The 23,770-nt window shown below is 41.2% G+C and overlaps 1 protein-coding gene across 2 annotated transcripts in view; it reads right to left on the bottom strand.

Moving 5' to 3' along the window:
- LOC130086678 (inactive N-acetylated-alpha-linked acidic dipeptidase-like protein 2) overlaps nucleotides 1-23,770 on the bottom strand; it is a 398,589-nt gene that overhangs the window by 323,238 nt on the left and 51,581 nt on the right. The window lies entirely within an intron of this gene.

Below are 23,770 nucleotides of genomic sequence, written 5' to 3'. Positions count from 1 at the left end.
TTATTAACTCACAATACATCCAAATATATATAACATGAAAGTTTAATTAAACTCTTTGAAAATTGCTCACCCTCTCCCAATTGGGACATTTACAAGTAGTTTGTTACAAGTAAAAAAAAAAATGATATATGAAAATGAACAAGAACGCAGTTATCTGTTTTTGCAAATGAACTCTTCTGTTATATTAAAGTTCATTGAAAGGATTTATATATTTTATATATATATATTTGTATGGCAAAAGCATAACTCCACATTTCATGTTTCAGAGTTAAACAAAGCCAAGTATTTGCTATGATACATAATAAAACACTTGGTTAATCTTTGTAACACCAATCTCCTCAGCTGATATAGACGCCTGTCAAACTTTGTTGTTGTGATTAACGTACACGCAATACAGAGAGCCTTTCACTTACCACTAAACGTGCTGTTTTAGCAAGATTCCGTGACAAAGTTTCAGCTTTTATTTTACTTTTACGCCCCGAAGAAGATATCACGAGTACATCAAGTTCGCTGAAATCCATCCTCGATCACTTTTAGTCAGCTTGACGAAACTCCTCTCAGCTAGCGCGTCTTTTCAAAGTGACAAGCAGCCTTGTCACCTGACCTGAATACTGCGCACTGATTTGCTAAAACAAACTTTTCGGGGCTTGTTGTTTCTGCTGTGAACTCGCGATGACATGAACTCGCGATGACAGTGGAAAATACTGGCTTTTGTGACAAAGGGTTCAGTCAATCTTGTCAGGCGTCTATTTCAGCGGAGAAAGTTTACGTGAGGATGTGGAGCGTGTCAAAATAAAGGTACCGTATATCGATATTTTATGTGTGGTATCGATGCATCGTATCGTTAGACGTTTGATCGATGCATCGATCCATATCGATGTATTGTTACACCCCTAGCTCGGTGAGGCCCAGGGCGTCACACTCGGGACATCCGCCTCGAGTAAGGGCAGCCTCTGCGTGGTCCGGTCCCAGGCAGCGGGCGCAAAGGATGTGACGATCCCCGTCCTGAAGAGGGCCTCGACACGAGGCGCAGGAAGGCATTTGAAACAACGCCTTGTTAAATTTGCTCTTTTAGAAGTGTCGCGGGGGCGAACACTGATAGCTTTTGAAAAGGATATTAGATGATGCGCGCCGGATGGCTTAGCAGAAGGGCGATCGAAGGCGGCTGAAGGCGCCGGCGTCCTCGAAGCAGTCCTGCTGTAGGCTTGTCGACGGCGGCGGCAAAAAGACTCCAACAAATCCGGAGGATCCAGCGAAGAGAAGGTTCTTTGCTGAAGGAGATTAAATCTAAAGAACTCAGACGACGGGGCGCCCAATATATAGCCCTTGGCCACGCCCATCTTGGCGGGCTCTGACGCGCGTGGGCGCGAAGCACGCTCATTGGAAGCGGGTTCAGAGTCGCCCCGTCATTGGTTCGTGCAAGTTGCCGCAGCACAGCCAATGACCGAGCTGCCTCGCTCATTGCTGTATGCTGTGCAGCTGCAATGGGTTTTACATAAAGACTTCAATATTTCTCGAGAAAAGGAGTTTTCCCATAGCGTAAGCTTACGCAATAAGAGGAACCTCTCGAAAGGGAACACTTTACTTGAAGGGGTGTGCATAAGACTAACATGACACCTTCAAAATCATGACATGACACATGTTATGAATATGAAGGAAGTTTTATGCATGTTTGTGACAACTGTCATTAAGTGTCATTCACTCAATTATGACATTTTGAATGCAAATATGACATTGTTTGAGATGTCTTTGTTATGACACCTTGACATAAACCAATACATCATAACCTGTCAGTGTCTTTGTCATGACAACTTGACATTACTAAGACAACACAACCTGTCATAAACATGACATAGCAGATTGGTTAACATTACATTAAACTGTCAGGTGGTTGGTTTTGACATTGGCTGTCATGAATGACAAATTTTGACAAATGTTTAATGACAAATTAAATTTGTACCACTGTAGTTGAGGTCACGAAAAATATTCATGACACAATTATAATGGCCTTATGACAGCCAATGTCAAAACCAACCACATGACAGTTTAACTTAATTTGATGTCAAGTTGTCATGACAAAGACACTGACAGGTTATGATGTTATGGTTTATGTCAAGGTGTCACAACAAAGACATCTTAAACAATGTCATATTTGCATTCAAAATGTCATTATTGAGCGAAAGACACTTCATGACAGTTGTCATAAACATGCATAAACCCCACTTCATATTCATGACATTTGTCATGTCATGGTTATAAAGGTGTCATGTCAGTCTTATGTACACCCCTTCAAGTAAAGTGTTACCATACACATACTCAGTTTTATCATATACATATAGTTCCCATGCTCTTAAAAGATGCTTTCTTACCAAAGCAGCTCACAAAAAAAAAGAAGAAAAAAAGTCATGACATTATTTATGCAGATTATATAAAGCGCCTTCCACAACAGGTTAAATCAAATCATTTGGACTATTCATTCTGGATGGCAGGGAATAATCACTTCTGATAATGTCAGACTGTGAACAAAGATCTGATCAAAGCAAAGGTAAAGCCGCAAAGGAATTAGTGAACATTTAACGTCTTTTCTACCACCATTAATATAGGTTAGTCGTGTTTGCTCTCTGCTTTATGGAATATTGTGAGGATGTCCAGCAAATATCTGGCTCTATTAGGCATATTAAATGAATTAAATTTCATTAAAATGGGATGAAATTAAAAATCATATAACTGCTGTGTGTATTAGGGCACACATATATATTAGGCCAGTCAATCACTTATTATATATATATATATATATATATATATATATTCAACCATTTCCATAAATATTACTTGCCATTTATAATGTTTATGTATGTTTATTTATGTATTTATGAAAATGTATGACATTGTTTTTAATAAATATAACACTTCGAACTGAACCGAATGCAATGATACGATGGCGAGCAGGTCAAGTATAAACGCCTCAAACATTTGAAAAGGAGCGCGCACAGTCAGCGAAGGCCCATGGTGCGGAGCCAGGTGAAAGTAAAAAAAACAAGGACTCAGACATCCAGTGCTGTAATACAATAAATATAAAACTGTGGCACATCCAGCAGCGTATGTCTCTGCTAATGCCTCTCCATTGATCCTCAGGGTACATTTTTATTGAACTGCTTTTTCACCATTTACAAGCAAACAACTGAAAGTAGGCAGATCAGACACTGTTCTTCATTGACAAATATTAATGAATTACTTTAATTACAAAGAAAATGGTTCATTTTAATTGTATGGTATCTGAGGATAGGGTCTCAGCTGCTGAACTCAAATATTAGTGAGCCCAATAGCTCAGAAGAAGAAGAAAAAAAATCAGTCAGGGAAATGGGATGGGATAATTATAGGCTGAAGGAGGGAGGGAGGCTGTGGAGTGCACCAAACAAAAGCTCATCCAAGGGGGGATAAATAAGACTATCTGGTTAAGGCTTTCACCTCACAATAGAGCAGCAAGAGAAAAGGTCACCTGATACAAGAGCATTAGGTGTGTAACCATTAGCAATAGTGTGTGAATGGTATTACACTGCAAACAAACAAATAAATAAACTGGTCATTATTCCTTCTCTTGTCATTGATTTCTCTTGTAAATCATTTGATGTTAAACATTTTGAGGGGGTTTTGAGCTCAGTTTAGCTCCTCCTAAATGGCACAAGGCAGGCCCAGCTCAAAGGAGGAAGCTGGTAGTCAACGAGGTGCGACAGCAGGAGGAGAGGATGAGGTGTATAAAGGCCATTTCACAGGCCAAGCAGGGAGAGTGGACGAGATGGGAGAGTGTGGAACAACGTAAGATGGGCTGGCAAGACCTTTGGTTAATGGAAGAGAGTAGGATCAGTTTCCTTATTAGGTCAACATATGATGTTCTCCCATCACCGCAGAACCTAAACCTCTGGGTAGGAGAGGATCCCTCTTGTCCTTTGTGTTCATCACCTGCCACATTAAGGCACATTTTGACAGGATGTAAAGTGGCTCTTAGCCAAGGTCGGTTTACTTGGCGCCATGACCAAGTACTGCGATGTTTGGCTTTAGCATTAGAAGGCAAGCGTAACATGACCAATAAGTTGCCACCTGTTCTAGCAAAACATTACACGCAGAAGACAATATTCCTCCGCCCAGGCGAGCAACCACCAAGAAAAGGTGTTAACACCAATTCTCGCCCAGGACAACTGGAAGCTGCTAGGGACTGGAAGATGCTGGCTGATCTTGACCAACGGCTTATTTTTCCACCTGAGATTGCCACCACTAACCTACGACCAGATATTGTTTTGTGGTCTGGATCAGCACGCATTGTTCAACTGATAGAGTTAACAGTGCCATGGGAGGATGCGGTAGATGAGGCATATGAGAGGAAGAAACTGCGGTATGCTCATCTGGCCACTGAAGCAGAACAGCGAGGATGGAGAGTCCAGGTTTATCCAGTGGAAGTGGGTTGTCGAGGTTTTGTGGCACACTCTACAACCCGGTTCCTCAGAGACGTCGGATTCAGTGGCCAAGAGTTGCGTCGCACAGTAAAGAACTTATCTGAAGCAGCAGAAAGGAGCAGCAACTGGCTGTGGTTGAGACGGAAAGATTCTAGCTGGCTGTGTACAGGCCGCCACGCTACGGTTTCGTAGAGTTCTTGAAAACTTGAAGAGTCTGTTGGTTTGTTTGTATACGTTCCTGTGGATATTGCGTGAATGACGGGTGGTTGGGTAGATATTGTGTTTTGCGGTAGGTGGTATGCCATACGGAACCGTTGTCCACTGAAACTGCATATTAACGCACCAGTGGGGCTCGACAGCCTTAGTCAACGGGTTGGCGCGTATGGTTGGGTCGCGGAGATTGTGATATTGTGGTTAGGTCTCAGCAGCAGGAGGGATGTAGAGGTCAGTAAGCTGGGCTGAGTTGAGTGGGGGACGGAGGGGGGTGACTCTGGGACGCCAGAGTCACTGTCGAGCCCTCTTGAGGTGTCGTGGGCTAGTCGACGAAACACTGAGGACGGAAGGTGCCCACTTGAAGACCCTAGAGATGTCCCCTACTCTGTTCAATCCAGACGGTTGTCGTGCTGGTCCTGTAGTTGCAGCCGTCGCGTGCGCTAACGCGCCAAGTACACTGCTGCCGTTAACGCCGGACAGAAGGGGAGTCACACTACCTTATGGAAAGAAGCGTAAATGGATGGAGAAGCATAGTTTACTGTAAAGCTACGTCTTAGTTTTGCTTATCTTGGCGAAAGCCGAGTACAAATCAGCATGAAGTTTTAACATCTACTCTCGTGTAATGGAAATCATGAAGATCTGGATACATCCAGTGACTGCGGTGAATAGTGCTGCTGGCAACCAGGGAAAGACCTTGTGACAGCCTGGAGAGACAGCTGACAGGAGGAAAGAGACCCCAATGGGGCTGGTAAGGGTTAGCTACCCTTGTCGGCAGTATCCAGCTCCGTGTTTACAGGATGCTGGAGACACCCGCCCAAGGCTTCTGAGAAATTAAAGAGAAAAATACCCCTAGAGTCTGCGAGAGCGGGGGCGGAAGATGACTCAATGTTGGACAACATGGTTAACGACTTAGGAATGGAAACGGATATGAGTATGGAGAGTAAGACTAGTTCAAGATCTGCAGTAAGTAAAGTCATTGAACTCCAAGTTTGTGTCTGTGGCTGGAGCAAGGTGACAACGGTCAGGGGTTTGAAGGTTCATCAAGGGAAAATGAAATGCTTGAGGGAGAAGGGACAAGGGCCTCGCATTGATCAGTACTTCTTACGAAGTCAGTCAAGTCAGTCGAATGAAATCCAGCGACAGGAAGCAAACCACAGCTCGCAGGATATCAGCACCCCTGTCATTGACGAAAGGAGGGCTTGCACAGTTAGTGATGAACATATTCATACTTGTGAACCCGGTCAGGCTAACCAGCATAAGAGAGAAAAGAACCCCAACGGGCATAGGCCTGGAGTTAGATGGCCAAGAGCTTGTGAGAAAACTGCATGGGACACGGTAAACACAGATCTATGCTTTGCATTGGAATGATTAACTGGTACAGTTGAAAAGAAGCTGGATAAATTTGGGGACATCATTTACGCATATGGAAGTGAGAGGTTTGGTGTGGAAAAAAGGAAGGAAAAAGTACAAACTACTCCTGGAATGTCTAGACGGCAGCAGAAAATTGAAGGGTTAGTTAGAGAAAGGAGACAGCTGAGGAAGCAATGGAAAAGAGCCGAACAAAGTCAGAAGGAGGGACTCAATCTCTTACAAAGGGCCATAAAAGATAAGCTGGCAACATTACGCAGAGCTGAGCGCCTACGGAAACGCTACAAAAAGAAGGAACGTGCGAGGGCTAATTTCTATAAAGACCCATTCAAATTCGTAAAGAAGTTATTCACCAGTGAGAAGAATGGCACTTTAAAAACATCTAGGATTGAGCTAGAGAGATATTTGGAGGACACGCATACAGATGCAAAAAGGCATGAGCCTATGTCAATTCCATCAGACATACCACCTATCAACCCACCAGAATACCAAATGGAGGTCTGTGCACCTAAGTGGAAAGAGGTAGAGCAGGCTGTGAGAAAGGCAAGGGCTTCATCATCTCCAGGGCCTAATGGAGTTCCGTACAGAGTGTACAAGAGTGCTTCAGGAGTTCTGCGAATTCTGTGGAAATTGATAAAAGTGGCATGGGAAAAACAGGTTGTACCTAGAGCATGGCGCAGAGCAGGTGGAGTCTTTATACCTAAAGAAAAAGATGCTACAAGCATCAGTCAGTTTCGTCCTATTTCACTATTAAACGTTGAGGGTAAGATTTTCTTCAGCATTATTGCCCAGAGATTGTCCACCTACCTGTTAAAGAATGGCTTCATTGACACCTCAGTTCAAAAAGCGGGTATTCCAGGGTTCTCAGGATGCTTAGAACACATCAATGTTATCTGGCAACGAATTCAGTCAGCTAAAAAGGAGAGGAAGGAGCTCCATGTGACATTCCTGGATTTGGCTAATGCATATGGTTCAGTGCCACATGAGCTTCTTTGGGCAGCATTTGATTTTTTCAGAGTACCAATGTCAATAACAAATTTAGTGAAAGCCTATTTTGGAGATTTGCAATTCAGTTTCTCAACTCCAAAATTCAGCACTGCATGGCAATGCCTAGAGGTTGGAATAATGGCAGGATGCACCATTTCTCCACTGGCTTTTACCATGGCGATGGAAGTAATCATGAGGGCATCAAGATGGGTAGTAGGAGGAGAGCGCTTGGCTTCTGGGATGCGACTACCACCAATCAGAGCATACATGGATGACATGACAACCATGACTACAACAGTAGCCTGCACTAATCGGTTATTGGGGAAGTTAACAGATAATATTGAATGGGCACGAATGAAATTTAAGCCCTCTAAATCAAGGAGCATCTCGATAGTTAAAGGAAAGGTAGTAGATAAAACATTCTTCATTAATGGTGAGGCAATACCAACAGTTTCTGAGAAGCCAGTAAAGAGTCTTGGGAGATGGTACGATGGGGATCTAAAGGACACAGTTCGGGTGGGAGAAGTTAGACGACAAGCAGTGGAAGGGTTGAAGAGCATAAACAGCTGTGCTCTACCTGGTAAACTAAAACTCTGGTGCTTTCAGTTTGGTCTACTGCCGAGGTTGCTGTGGCCACTGACCGTGTACGAGGTTTCTTTGACAACAGTGGAGAAGCTGGAAGCGTTGGTAAGTTCATACATCAGGAAATGGTTGGGAGTTCCACGCTGCCTCAGCAGAGTAGGACTTTATAGTAAAGGAATATTGCAGCTGCCAGTCTCTGCTTTAACCGAGGAGTTCAAGTGTGCCAAGGTCAGGCTGGAAATGACCTTAGTAGAGTCACGCGACAAATGTGTAAGGGAGGCAGCCCCTGTGTTAAAAACTGGTAGAAAGTGGTCAGCAAAGAAATCTGTAGTAGAGGCAAAGGCTGCCCTTCAAATTAGGGATATCGTGGGACAGGTACAGCATGGAAGAGGGGGTTTTGGGCTCAGTTTAGCTCCTCCTAAATGGCACAAGGCAGGCCCAGCTCAAAGGAGGAAGCTGGTAGTCCACGAGGTGCGACAGCAGGAGGAGAGGATGAGGTGTATAAAGGCCATTTCACAGGCCAAGCAGGGAGAGTGGACGAGATGGGAGAGTGTGGAACAACGTAAGATGGGCTGGCAAGACCTTTGGTTAATGGAAGAGAGTAGGATCAGTTTCCTTATTAGGTCAACATATGATGTTCTCCCATCACCGCAGAACCTAAACCTCTGGGTAGGAGAGGATCCCTCTTGTCCTTTGTGTTCATCACCTGCCACATTAAGGCACATTTTGACAGGATGTAAAGTGGCTCTTAGCCAAGGTCGGTTTACTTGGCGCCATGACCAAGTACTGCGATGTTTGGCTTTAGCATTAGAAGGCAAGCGTAACATGACCAATAAGTTGCCACCTGTTCTAGCAAAACATTACACGCAGAAGACAATATTCCTCCGCCCAGGCGAGCAACCACCAAGAAAAGGTGTTAACACCAATTCTCGCCCAGGACAACTGGAAGCTGCTAGGGACTGGAAGATGCTGGCTGATCTTGACCAACGGCTTATTTTTCCACCTGAGATTGCCACCACTAACCTACGACCAGATATTGTTTTGTGGTCTGGATCAGCACGCATTGTTCAACTGATAGAGTTAACAGTGCCATGGGAGGATGCGGTAGATGAGGCATATGAGAGGAAGAAACTGCGGTATGCTCATCTGGCCACTGAAGCAGAACAGCGAGGATGGAGAGTCCAGGTTTATCCAGTGGAAGTGGGTTGTCGAGGTTTTGTGGCACACTCTACAACCCGGTTCCTCAGAGACGTCGGATTCAGTGGCCAAGAGTTGCGTCGCACAGTAAAGAACTTATCTGAAGCAGCAGAAAGGAGCAGCAACTGGCTGTGGTTGAGACGGAAAGATTCTAGCTGCCTGTGTACAGGCCGCCACGCTACGGTTTCGTAGAGTTCTTGAAAACTTGAAGAGTCTGTTGGTTTGTTTGTATACGTTCCTGTGGATATTGCGTGAATGACGGGTGGTTGGGTAGATATTGTGTTTTGCGGTAGGTGGTATGCCATACGGAACCGTTGTCCACTGAAACTGCATATTAACGCACCAGTGGGGCTCGACAGCCTTAGTCAACGGGTTGGCGCGTATGGTTGGGTCGCGGAGATTGTGATATTGTGGTTAGGTCTCAGCAGCAGGAGGGATGTAGAGGTCAGTAAGCTGGGCTGAGTTGAGTGGGGGACGGAGGGGGGTGACTCTGGGACGCCAGAGTCACTGTCGAGCCCTCTTGAGGTGTCGTGGGCTAGTCGACGAAACACTGAGGACGGAAGGTGCCCACTTGAAGACCCTAGAGATGTCCCCTACTCTGTTCAATCCAGACGGTTGTCGTGCTGGTCCTGTAGTTGCAGCCGTCGCGTGCGCTAACGCGCCAAGTACACTGCTGCCGTTAACGCCGGACAGAAGGGGAGTCACACTACCTTATGGAAAGAAGCGTAAATGAATGGAGAAGCATAGTTTACTGTAAAGCTACGTCTTAGTTTTGCTTATCTTGGCGAAAGCCGAGTACAAATCAGCATGAAGTTTTAACATCTACTCTCGTGTAATGGAAATCAGAATATTTGTCCAATATTTGACCCTTGTCCAGGTTTAAGGACAAACTTTAATGCTAAAATATGCCACATATTCATTTAAACTCATGAATTCAGTAAAAAGCACTGCACCTGACCTTTATGAACGTACATTTAGAACATATTATTAAATGGCCAATTAATTAATTTTTTAACAATCTTTTTATTTTATTTTAAATTAAATCTTAATGTTTCAATTTTTAAATATTAGTTTTGTAATGTTATGTTTTACCTAAAATAGGATGGCGTAAACATTACTGCGTGTTTGTTTCAATCATACTGGATGCCGGAGGGCACCCTTGCGCAGAAACTCCAAATATGCCTCACAGAAGTAATACAACGACGTTCCAAGAATCCCTAATTCAGCTATAGCTGAATAAAAAGACGATAGAAATACTTTGACCGATTAAACAATAAACACACGACTGCCTCAATACTGTATATGGTGTATTTGGGTTCTTCAAGCCTTCTCGGGTATTTTCATCATAAAGTATATTTATAATCCAATGCTAATTGACATAGAATACTATAAAAATGATATATTGTCTGCCTCATTCAATGATTATCAGCTTCTCATCAGCTTTAGCTTCTCCTCTTCAGCAAGAAATTTCAAACAGTCGACTGACGTTATGTAGTGAGTTTGGAGTAAACATGTTATTAAATGTTGTCTTTTGTTGGACAACAGGTTTATGAAAGCTTCGCATAACAAGTTTTGGAAGATGTTTGACGCATTTTGCTTTTTCAAATGCATGTCATAAGTGACTCAAACTCACACTGCTTTCAGAAACAGCAGGATTTACAACTGATCAGAGCCGCTCTTCACAAACACGCTGTGCATTTATTTATTGAATAAAAAAAATAATCGCACTAAGGCAAATCACGATTTCGGTTTAATATCAATTAATCGTGCAGACCTAATTAAAACGCATTATAAACATATCAGAGCAACGGTAAAACTAGTTTGATACTGTATGTCAAACACAGTGAAATGTGCACAAGGCCAAATAATTATTAAAAAAAACACCCGCACACGCCATCAATTCATACATATTAGAATTTGGATCATGAATATTAATTGAGTAACATGACTGGGGATGAGCAACGTCATCACAATATAATATTTATGAACTCAGTCTTTATATAATCTGACAACCTTGCACTCTAAAACTCATTCTGATGTTGTTGGTGGTGATCAACCTCCAAAAAGGATCACAATATAACAACAACAACAACAGGTTAATTTCAAGTAAAAATTTCAACTGTAGTCCATACAATTTATGCAATACAAATGTGCTAGATTCCAAGTATCCGAAAACTGAACAAGAGCTCTGTGTGAGGAAAAGTACTTACAATCTTACCGTTCCTTTTCCTCTGATATCAGCAGGTTCTGAAATATTTTGTAACATCGTCCTACGGCTTTCATCTTTGAGTCTGACTAATGACCATCGGCTGCTTCAATTAGGAAGTCTCTGTATACTGAGAATTTCCTGAGAAGATGGTATCATAATAGAGATACATGGTGTGCTTGTACTATCCATGCAGCACCAATCATAAAATCTCCTCATCATGACATACTTAATGTAGGCTCCTTCTGTTTTGTTAGGAGTTGAATCTCTTTCAGGGTTGGTTCCTATAAGCCAAAATGGCAAATCTGCTTTCTGACAACCCCAACACCCCAAACTCTATTAGCAATCAAGCATGTCAGAGCCGGTAATGCAGTCTCTCTTGACACATTCATAAATGGAAAGTCATAGAAAGTCAAGGCTTAATTGCCATCTCCAGAATTGTACAATCCAGGCAGAAGCGCATCCACAAATATATGTGTGTGACAACAATGGACTCCCAAGTTTTGTGTGCGCACATTAAATGGGTGTTTGTGAAGTATAGCCCCTGCTGTTAAATGTCATAACTACACTATCATGCTGCCAAAAGCATATTGCTTTATTGATGGGCACTTAAATGATACAAATTCTGACGGATTTGGACAGTGAGTTTTCTTGTGGCCACCAGCCGATCAGCATTTTCATGACATCATTTTCCTGTCACATGGCATTTATGGCTCAGTTGGTTGGCTTAAAAGAGTGCCCATAAGCAGAAATGGCTACTAGCAAATAAAATATTTCAAGTGAGTAATTGTCAAAGTACAGTGACAAAAATTTCCCTTGAATTTTCAGGCTCCATCCAATGGTATAATTCAGTTTATCAAGCAAAAAGAAAATCACTTTATGCTTTTTGGAAAAAAAAGGCAAGTGCCATAAAAAGTGTTTGTGTAAAGTTTAAGCTCTGTTTCAGTTTCAGTTCCATGGACTTTTAGTTTGTATCTCCTTTTTTCCCTAATTTTAGTTCCTGTTTCCTTTGTTCTCATGTGTCAGTTTGTTTCCACGGTTACTGATTATGCTGTCCACATGGGTCTTGTTGAGTTCCTCGTTGTCATTATATGTAATGCCTTCGGTTTCCTCAGTTCCTTTGCCGAGTATTGTTTTTGGTGTGCAGCAAAACTGTTCAGTTGTTCTCTGTGTTAGAGTTCTTTCTTTGTTTTGTTTGTTTGCTGAATAAAAGTGTACTGCTGCATTCACCTCTCCTCTCCTCTCATTTGCCTGCCCGTCGTAACAAAATACTCAACCTAAAACAGATATGGATCTAGCAGTGGCATTCATCCAACTCAGCCAAAAAGGTCTTTCCTTACGAGAATACACTATCTGCATATGTGAGTTATTACAACAAACAAATTGGGATGATGACAGTCACAAATTAATCTATTGGATTGGTGCTAATCACGACGGGGTGGTGGAGCAACCTGAAATGGAAAAGTTCACATTGAGGTAATATATCCTCATTTGCTTGGCAAAGGTTGACCCTGAGCTCATCCCTAAATTCGCTCTAGCCCCAGAGCCCACGCCTGCCACAGACCCTTGTTCATCCCAGGGCCAGAGATTGCTGCCATGTTTGACCTGGAGCCAAAGCCAGCCATTATGTCTGTCCCGGAGCAGGTGCTTATTGACTTGTCTGGTCATGATTTATTTTCCAAAACTTGAACCCACCTCAAAAGGTCTTCCTTGTCGTCCGGCGTTCTCTTCCGGCCTCCTAGATTCAACGATTGATTGGCCTTTCGTAGCTCCTCGACTCCGCTGTGGCCCGTTCGCCTCTCAGCTCTGGCTCCGCCATGGTCAGCCATCACATTGGTTGCCATGGACTTACAGGGCCTCTAGTTTTACCTCCACCCTCCACCGAGCTCCTATTTGCCACTGGCTCCTCCATCCTCACTCCCACCAGCTCTGCTTTGGTCTTCCGAGCCACCAGTTTCCACCTTGGTCTCCCAACTCTCCGGTTCCACCTTGGTCCTCCGTGCTTGCAACGCCGCCCATGTCCTTGATCCAGACAAAATGTTGAGCCCATCCAGACCCCCGGGGGGATCTGCATATGTGAGACACGGGATGCAATTCGATGTCTCAGACTAAGTACAGAAGCGAAATGAAGTTGAGCGGAAGTACGAAGTCTGACGTAGTCAGGCTAGAACAGGGTCACACTGAGTGAGAAAGTCAAATAAAGTAGTAATGATAAATTAACTTAACCTGCCAAAGGATGGGGTCAACGGACAAAGTTTACAGCAAGAAGAGGCTGCAGGTGTGCACATGCTGATTTTTTCCACCATATTGAAAAAGTCAACATTTACTTTAAAATAAAAAATAAAATAAAATTTATTTTCTGGTGTTAATTATATTACGCTTTATTTGAAGCGCTTGTCTGAAGTATAAAATCATTGGTTACCCGTAAACCAATCACGTTTGGTTATGACGTGTGTTATTCGCCAGCTCAGCCGCATCGAATTTCCACTGTAAACATGTATGATGCGAAAAGGAAACCATCGAGCAAAATACCGGAGTGGACATGGCTGACCGAGTTTTGCTGCCTCCTTAACCTTATCCTCCACCATGAGTGCAACCAAGGGGGACACAATCACAACTATCGCCTTGCCGATCTTTGGCCTCCCCAGTTTCTCGCTGACGATCGGTAATATTTGATAAATTAAACTTTTACCAAAACCTGTCGGGAGTAGGGCCACGACATCACCTCCATTCAAAATGTTTAACAAACACTCGTCTTGTCCGGGCTTCAGTTTGGAAATGACAGGAATATTCTCCACAACAGAGCGAATTGCATCCCGTGTCTCCATATCCGCGGTCGTTTTCGATTTCCCCAATCTTAAACTCGGCGCTTAGCGTCTACGTCACGGCTCTCAGCCCGCCCTCTGTTCGTTGATTGGCCGGCTGTTTTCAGGCCGGAGGAAAACTGAGAGACATGTCGATGTCTCAGACTAAGTACAGAAGCGAAATGAAATTGAGCGGAAGTACGAAGTCTGACGTAGTCAGGCTAGAACAGGGTCACGCTGAGTGAGAAAGTCAAATAAAGTAGTAATGATAAATTAACTTAACCTGCCAAAGGGAAATTACCCAATTCAACAGCCAGAGATGAAAAGCAGAGTGTACATTCTGTAACAGTCAAAACATTTAGAGATTTTTTTTTTAGTGGAATGCTCTCAGTTACATTTATTTAGCTGACAAATTGAGCAGAGCCAAATCGTTCATTGGCTTCCTCTGAATGGATGAGCTCAGGCATTTAAATGACCATTCATTAAAATATCTTTGTGCTCCTCGCTGACATCCATAAGAGGAAAATGACCTTCGTGCTTCAGACGATAACACAGGTAGGTTCTTTGAACACAGACTAGGTCTAAGCGGATTACTCCAATTGGAGCACTCTTTGCATTCATATCTATTTAAATTGTTGTATTGTGCACAGGGTTGCAATAAAAATAGGAAGAACACAGCTAAAAGCAGTTGAACTTTTCTTTTATGGATGAGGAAGATGTTCCTCACACTCGCACGGCTGAAAGATTGTTTGCTTTTTGCCTCTACGTCTCATGGTAACTTTTTCTGCCTTCAAAATCCATTACAGACCTGACAAATCCGTTACGAACCCATGGAGAGTTTTTCATCTGCAAAAAAAGTTGAGGGGAGGTACATTATTTTTCTTTCCGACGGTTGAAGGAATATCATGAATAAATCAGGCACTCAAGACGACAGTTGTGAAGTGTCACGCAGAAGATTCATGCTAAGAGCTTAACTGTAACGTAACAAACAACCATTTACAGTTGCTCTATTGAAATAGTAGACACCATCTCATTTGTCCTGCCAGGCCTGTCCCAAGTACAACCGGTCTGAACAGAATGTTTCTTCCTGTTTGATTCTCCAGAGGAGAGTAGAGCGGGAAATGTGAGGTGACACGGTGTGAATTGAGTCAAGTTGTTTTGGGGGCTTATTGTGGGTGATAATGCACAACTCTAAAAATGATCTGTAACAGAGATGGACACACTGAGCGGAACCAGACAGAACAAATAATGGGCTGAACACACATCAGATCCCAAAATAAAGCTAAAAACAGTTTTGTGTACAATATGTATTGCATAAATGACTTAAGTGCACTAAAAGTCTGCTTTTAAGTGTTTTGCAAGTTGCATTAAGTGAGAAATAATTGACGACGGGACGGTGAATTATTAAAAAAAATAATGCACACCCGAGGTGGTAATGCCCGAGGCCACGATGCAAAGCGTATAATTCAATTATTCTGCTTATACTACGGTTACCACACCTGAAAACAATGTTCAGATAATGTATCTCAAGACATTTGTCAGTTTTTTGCCCTTAAAATGCTCTTGTGTGTAGGACTAGCGTCTTACACATCTAATCCCAATCTAAATGTAATTAAACGTAATTTATTTTAATTTAATAAAAAAAGGAAAATGGGAAATACCTCCATGCAAACAATGACTCTCAATCTCTCTGTGCTTAGAACAAGAAAACCTATATCTCCCTATCTTTTTTGAGGAACTAAGAAGGTCACCATGTTGCACCTACTGTAGCCCACGTAGACGTCCAACCTTTATGTTCCATCTGCTGACTGAGTTGAAACGCATGCAGAAGAAAAAAGGTATATTTATGTACCCCTTTGTAAACCAAAGGTGTTCTGAGGTGTGCTTATCAATGGCCAATGAACAACCATTCTGAGGACAGATAACAAAGGATGTCCCGCAAGAGTATAGATACCAGGATGGAGCATTGGTTTCCTCTCTGCCTTTGAAATTCAAAAGATCAAGTTTCAAAAGGAAGAGGTGAACAAAAGGGGGGTGATGTGTGTGGTGGGATGATGTGGTCTTTTTAGCAGTGTGTCAGCATGTAGAAGGCAAGGGCAAGGATGGGTCATTGCTTCCCCACCACCAGCTGTGTGTCTATTCCTTATCTTCGACACAACAAGCAAAACAGGGTACTAAATATAGATACGCAGATTATTCATATCTGAGGAGTAATCCCTTATGTCTCTTCTTTGGGATACAGTTACACAGGAAATGAATATGATTGCTAAAGCCGATCAGGTGTACACCTTTTGACCATTGACCTTTAGGGCTAGACATGAAGAGGAGTGTGTTTCATCAAAATAACAAGTATGGACAAGGTGACATGACCTATAAAAAGCAAAGCCAAGACCGCGCACACACATTTCCGCTTTTGTCCACCTCTGAGATTAAAAGGCCTGAATTAATGAGATACCTGGTTGGAATGCAAGTAATAGTGAGAGAGGTAATAAAAAATGGCATACTGTACCATAGAATGGATTCAGAGTTTGGCTGTTTAGCAGTGGTGGACAGTAACGAAGTAAATGTAATTTGTTACTGTACTTAAGTAGCTTTTTTGGGTATCTGTACTTTACTCAAGTATTTAAATTTTGCGAGACTTTTACTTTAACTCCACTACATTTCAAAGTCAAATATCTTACTTTTTAACTCTACTACATTTTCAAAATCAGTCGTTCCTTTTTATTTATGAGTGGATAAAAACGTAACTGGTCAAACGAGCCACCAATCACAGTACAGCGTGTGCGCTTTGTTTTGAACTTGCCTTGGCGGTATCTACTAAGCGGGAACCAGAGCCGTTAAATATGAGAGTTGCGAACATAGATGGCTGTGACAGTGATATCGCCGCCGTGCGGTCACGTTATTTTTTATCGCGCGATTAACGGTCTTTTTGGCCTAGCAAACTTTAAAGTTTTTTTCACATGCTTTTGCAACAGGACGCGGCGCTGTGCGGCGCTGCACTATGAAACCCATTCATTTCAATGGCTTGCGCCGCGCGAGGACGTTTTGTTGCTTCGTCAACCAAAGCGCAAGCGGATATAGCTAGACCGGAAACAACAAAACAACAGGCACCCCGCACACACTCGTTTGGGCTTGTGAGCCAGCTAAATAGTAGGTTAACGTTACGTTTTGAGTGGATGACGAGCGCGAGACGCATTCTGAATGGAAAGTTTACTTTTAAAAAGTTGCCAAATGGTTCCATTGACAAGACCAAAGTGATCTGTGTGTTTTGTCGTTGTGAACTGAGCTATCATCATCACAGCACGTCTAGTCTGAAATACCACTTGATGCACACACACACACACACACACACAGCTGATGCGAATTCTCCGCCCCCTCGTCAATATCAGGACCTCGTCAGTATTTCGTTCACCCTTTTATTGATGGACAGTGTTACATTGTGTGAGAGATTATTTGCTCCAAGTGAGAATGTTAGTTGAAATTGAACTGAAATTGCTCATTTGAGTATATGCCAATGTTGTTTTCAATAAAAAACATTTGCACAAAGCAAGCCGATCCACTTTTCCATGTTGATAAGAGCATTAAAATGAGAAGAAATAATGGGACAAAAAGAAATCAAGAGACATTTAGAATAGATAAAGATTCTAGATAAAGAGATTAATTGCGATTAATCGCGAGTTAACTATGACATTAATGCGATTAATCGCGATTAAATATTTTAATCGTTTGACAGCACTAATATATATATATATATATATATATATATATATATATTAGTGCTGGGCCGTTATCGGCGTTAACGTGCTGCGTTAACGTGAGACTCTTATCGGGTGATAAAAAAAAATATCGCCGTTAATCAAAGTTGGGTTGGGATCATAAATAGCTTTTTCGAATATCGTTATATTTTCGCGCAATTCTAATGTGTAGTATGACGCCGCGCCTACTGTCACAGATCGCACAGTAGGGTATTTTCCTGTCAGGGACACAAGGTGTACTTTTACTTTGTTACGTTGGGCGACGTTCCTCTCGTTACTTTATTTTAATGCAATACGTTGTTAAATGTGTTTATTCCAAGCGCGCTGTGTCCTTTGTATGGGCATGAGCGATGCTCATTTACAAATGAATCACTCTTTTGAGTCGATTCTGTTCAAAGACTTCATCAAACAAGTTGTCAGATGATCTGTCTAAATCGGTTCGCGAATCAGTTGATCTGTTCAGTTCCTCGCGCACTGAATCGTCTGAAGCGCTTTCAATTCACACTCGGAGTCGAAACAGGAAGATTTAAGAGCATCAAGAGCGTTGGATGAAGTGGCCGATCTACAGTCTAGTCTAGTGAATGCAAATCTGCAAATGCATCATATTTTTGCCAGCGATGAACATTGTTGGGCAGTAACGCGTTACTAGTAACGCGTTACAGTAACGCAGTTACTTTTGACAGTAACTAATACTGTAACGCATTACTTTTTAAATAAATTAACTCCGTTACCGTTACCATATGGCGCGTTCTCCGTTACTTTTTTTAATTAATTAGTTGCTGGAGCGGCTGAGAAGTGTGCGCTGTCATTACACAGTACGAGAGCACTGAAGAGACTGCTAGCATTATACAGAGCGAGAGGACACCTGAGGACACATAACAAACTCACTGGCTGAGTTGTTTACGTACACGTGAGGCAGCGCGAGCACGGAGATTACAAGCTGCACGGAGAGCGCTGAGCACTTGATGCGCATTTAAAACACAGACAGCGAAACGGTATGAATACAGAACACTTAAGTACACATTGCCATATCATTATAAAGTAATTAATTTTTTGACTAGATGCTGCATCAGCACATTCAGCAGAGAAAGAACAGAAGCTTGCCGTCGAGTCTGAGAGGAATAACATTAGTAACGGCTAACTTACCTCAAGCGATTAAAGCAATGTGGCAAAAACACATGCAGACCTGACCCACATGTTTTATGTCGCAATTGTTACCATCTATTTGCATTTGTTTATATCCAGCTGGTCACTTTTATGCATTCATTAGCCGGCGAAGTTGTATTTTAAAAACTAGTGACGTGATTGATTGCTTACATTGATATGTTCATGCAGCCGACATCAAGTCTAATCAAGTGTTCTAAAATTTAAGCAAATAAAGTGAAAGACTGTACATGTAATATAGGTCTACATTTATGTAATTTTAATGCTCTGGCCTTTGCAGACATTTAAATATGGCTATCTTCTTTAAGCTTGAATCATATAAATGTCACTTTACAATAAGATTACAATTTTAGCATTAAATATGGTTAATAAATGTTGTAGAAGTATCATTCATTGTTAGATGTATTTGTATCTCCTTAGTTAATGTAGGCCTACTATGAATTAACAAGAATGATCAAGGTACAATTGTATTGCTCAAATATTAATTCATGCAGTAAAAACCACAGTGGTAAAAACGTATACTGTCAGCTGCATGAAAATATCAATGTTGAGAAAGCAAACAAGTCACTAGCTTTAAAAATGCTTGTGTTGTTATTTATTTCAGAAATCCTTGATATATTCAGTTTGTGCTGGTCTGACTTAAATAAAATAGTGTTTAAAAATTACTTTCTGTTTAAGTCAGTTTTGTGTTTGTATAGACCATAACGCATAAAAGGGCATTAATGGGAACATTTAAGAACTTTCTTTAAAAAAGTAACTAAAAAGTTACTTTTAACAGTAACGCATTACTTTTTGGTGTAAGTAATCAACAAAGTAATTGAGTTACTTTTTGAATGAAGTAACTAGTAACTGTAACTAGTTACTATTTCTTAGTAACTAGCACAACACTGGCGATGAAGATCTTTATTAGTTGAACATCTTTGTATGCTGTCTGTGAATGAATGATTCCACAGGACGATACATTCGATTTCATTTCATTCAGGTAATACATTGTGTGTGTATTGCGCGTGTATTGCGCAGTGGCATAATCACACGAATAGTTTACATTGATTGAAACTAATTTGTTTAAAAATGAGGCTATTGCAGTAACAAGGCAGGTTCACATAAAATTCTTATGACATATGATGACATTATTTTTTGATCTAACGAGCATTGGCGATGCAAAAACGGACTGTCGTGCGTATTGTTTTTCTTCTTCCAATTAGCCTACTATGTTAAAAAAAAGGACGAAAACATGTTACTTGTTCAATTAATAAACAGTTTGTTTGATGACAAATCGCTAAAGATGAAATTGGCCTCCCTTTCTGTCATTGCGTTTTTTTTTTGTTTTTTTTATTTTTTACGATATTCGACTTTTGCTCCTCGATTGTCGAATGGCATTTTTGGCAGAAATGCACATCCCTACGCGAGGCAAACTATTCTCAAAGACTTACTTTTAGTCATTATTTGGGTAGCACACATATTCTGAATGCCTTCGGGAGAATTCAAATGAGCCATTTAATCTAGATTAATCTAGATTCATTTCAATATTAATCTAGATTAAAAAAATTAATCTATGCCCACCTCTAATATATACACTCACCGGCCACTTTATTAGGTACCCCATGCTAGTAACGGGTTGGACCCCCTTTTGCCTTCAGAACTGCCTCAATTCTTCGTGGCATAGATTCAACAAGGTGCTGGAAGCATTCCTCAGGGAGTTTGGTCCATATTGACATGATGGCATCACACAGTTGCCGCAGATTTGTCGGCTGCACATCCATAATGCGAATCTCCCGTTCCACCACATCCCAAAGATGCTCTATTGGGTTGAGATCTGGTGACTGTGGAGGCCATTTTAGTACAGTGAACTCATTGTCATGTTCAAGAAACCAATTTGAAATGATTAGAGCTTTGTGACATGGTGGAAGTAGCCATCAGAGGATGGGTACATGGTGGCCATAAAGGGATGGACATGGTCAGAAACAATGCTCAGGTAGGCCGTGGCATTTAAACGATGCCCAATTGGCACTAAGGGGCCTAAAGTGTGCCAGGAAAACATCCCCCACACCATTACACCACCACCACCAGCCTGCACAGTGGTAACAAGGCATGATGGTTCCATGTTCTCATTCTGTTTACGCCAAATTCTGACTCTAACATCTGAATGTCTCAACAGAAATCGAGACTCATCAGACCAGGCAACATTTTTCCAGTCTTCAACTGTTCAATTTTGGTGAGCTCTTGCAAATTGTAGCCTCTTTTTCCTATTTGTAGTGGAGATGAGTGGTACCCGGTGGAGTCTTCTGCTGTTGTAGCCCATCCGCCTTAAGGTTGTGCGTGTTGTGGCTTCACAAATGCTTTGCTGCATACCTCGGTTGTAACGAGTGGTTATTTCAGTCACTGTTGCCCTTCTATCAGCTCGAACCAGTCTGGCCATTCTCCTCTGACCTCTGGCATCAACAAGGCATTTCCGCCCACAGAACTGCCGCTCACTGGATGTTTTTTCTTTTTCGGACCATTCTCTGTAAACCCTAGAGATGGTTGTGCGTGAAAATCCCAGTAGATTAGCAGTTTCTGAAATACTCAGACCAGCCCTTCTGGCACCAACAATCATGCCACGTTCAAAGTCACTCAAATCACCTTTCTTCCCCATACTGATGCTCGGTTTGAACTGCAGGAGATTGTCTTGACCATGTCTACATGCCTAAATGCACTGAGTTGCCGCCATGTGATTGGTTGCTTAGAAATTAAGTGTTAACGAGCAGTTGGACAGGTGTACCTAATAAAGTGGCCGGTGAGTGTATATTTAATGGCGTTATGCAGGTTTATGTGAATGTATCATAACATTAAGATGTTAATAATTATGACCATAGGCGCTGGAGAAAAATATATACAGTAAATACTGTAATTTTTTTATACCTTATGGGAACAATCCCCTTCCCTCCAAAATTAAACACACAAAAAGTTAATTAAATTCAAATATATATATATATATATATATATATACACAGTACTGTGTATAGTATACTGTGTACAGTATATATATATACAGTATATATATATATATATATATATATATATCAGACAAATGAATGTAATTTCATTAATAGATTGGTGTGCCAATTGGAGTGACATTAGTCTTCACTTAGACTGAGTTAAGCAAGAGTCTTGTGACAAATTATAATAAGACATTATAGCCATAAAAAATCCAAGTACTTGGATACTTAAGTACATTTGAAGGCAAATACTTTTGTACTTTTACTCAAGTGAATGTTTAAAGGCAGCACTTCTACTTTTACTTGAGTAATATTTTACCTTGAGTATCTTTACTTTTACTCAAGTACATGGTATGTGTACTTCGTCCACCACTGCTGTTTAGCATTAGCAATTACCCTCTGCTCTTAGAAACTGTAACTACCATTATGCTGCCAAAAAGCATCTTTCTCCATTGGTGGTCAATAAAAATTAGCTACGTAATCTCAGGAAATGAAAAATTCAAGCAACAATCACTAACATTCTTGGGATAGGTAAGAATTTTGTAAGCTTTTGAAAGAAGTCTCTTATGCCTAGGAGTGCACATAACTGGTTCGCATACGTGGTAAAAATAAACTTCCTGGAGTTGGATTTTTTCTTCATTTCTGGTAAGATAGCAATCATGATGATAAGGGTGTTCATTAATTTCTAGGGGTGCAACCGATCGCAGTTGATCCGTGATCCGTACGGACAAGGCCCCACGCTTCGGAATGCATGTGATTCGCGGATTAACTGCTAAGTTTAACCATCGTAGAGTGAAAGTTTATCATTTGGACGTGTTTTGTCTTGCCAATTTACACATTCAAATGATTTTAAATGCGGAAGAAGAGGTGAAAATCGGGACTAGCGCGGTTATCTGTGCGCACAGCCGGTCTTAAAGTGACAGCAGCCTAATATTCCTGCTCTTGTCTGTGTCATTAAAGTTATTAAAAAAAAAAAAAAACATCATCATCTGCCATTTTCGAGAATAAAGAAGGTAGTGAGGAGAGCAGTCAGGAGGAAAGTGATGACGACAGCTTGTACGATTAGAGTGCCGTGCAAAGTGTGAGTACCAAGCAGCATCTCCAGGTGTTCCATTGAGAACCAGACCAAAAAAGTTATGTGGACACCGGCTTATGCTCTCCAAAGCTGAATTTATTCGATTAAAAAGATATTAAAACAGTAATAATGTAGGAAAATTATTACAATATAAAAATGAACTCTGCTTTAATTATTTAAAAATGCAATTCATTTGTGTAATGGCAAAGCTGATTTTTCAACAGCCATTAATTTATATCTTCAGTGTCACATGTTCCTTCAGAAATCTAACATGCTGATTTGCTGCTCAAGATAATATTTCTTATTATTATTAATGTTGAAAACAGTTGTGCTGCTTTATATTTTTGAGAAAACTGTGATGCACTAATTTGTTCAGGATACTTTGCTGAATAGAAAAAAAAAAAGCATTTGTAACATTATAAATGTATTTACTGTCACTTAAAAAAACATTCAATGCAAATTCTTGCTTTATAAAATAATTCATTTTGTTTAAAAGATAATAATAATAATAACCCAACAATAATAATAATTACCAACCCGTCTTTTGAACTGTATATATTACTAATTTCAATGCCAGCCAAGCAACTGTCACTGAGACAGGAATGCTAACACTCTCTGCACATACAGACATCTGCATGCCTATACATGTCGGAGTGATCACACTAGGACACACACTGGAATACACACAAAGGTGTGATAAATATTGAAGTACACATACATAATACTGTGGTATTACACAAACTCACATACCAAAACGCACCTGCTAATAGGCCTTGAAATATAAAAATATACAGTACAGAGAGAGAGAGAGTCAAAATTCAGAACTAACAAATTTCTGCATCAGATTTACACTAAAATTATGTGTGAATAGATAGAAACTATTGAAACGTTATTAGTCATATTTTATCTTTCCTCTCTCTTTTAACTACAACCAACATCCAACATGAGGTTTGTATTGACAGAACCCTTATGGAGACATTAAGCAAATAC

Source organism: Rhinichthys klamathensis, unplaced genomic scaffold, assembly GCF_029890125.1.
Source record: "Rhinichthys klamathensis goyatoka isolate OS25496 unplaced genomic scaffold, OSU_Roscu_1.1 h1tg000098l_1, whole genome shotgun sequence".
Lineage (NCBI taxonomy): Eukaryota > Metazoa > Chordata > Actinopteri > Cypriniformes > Leuciscidae > Rhinichthys > Rhinichthys klamathensis.
Note: the sequence above shows the minus strand (reverse complement) of the source record. Positions and strands in the feature narration are given on the sequence as shown.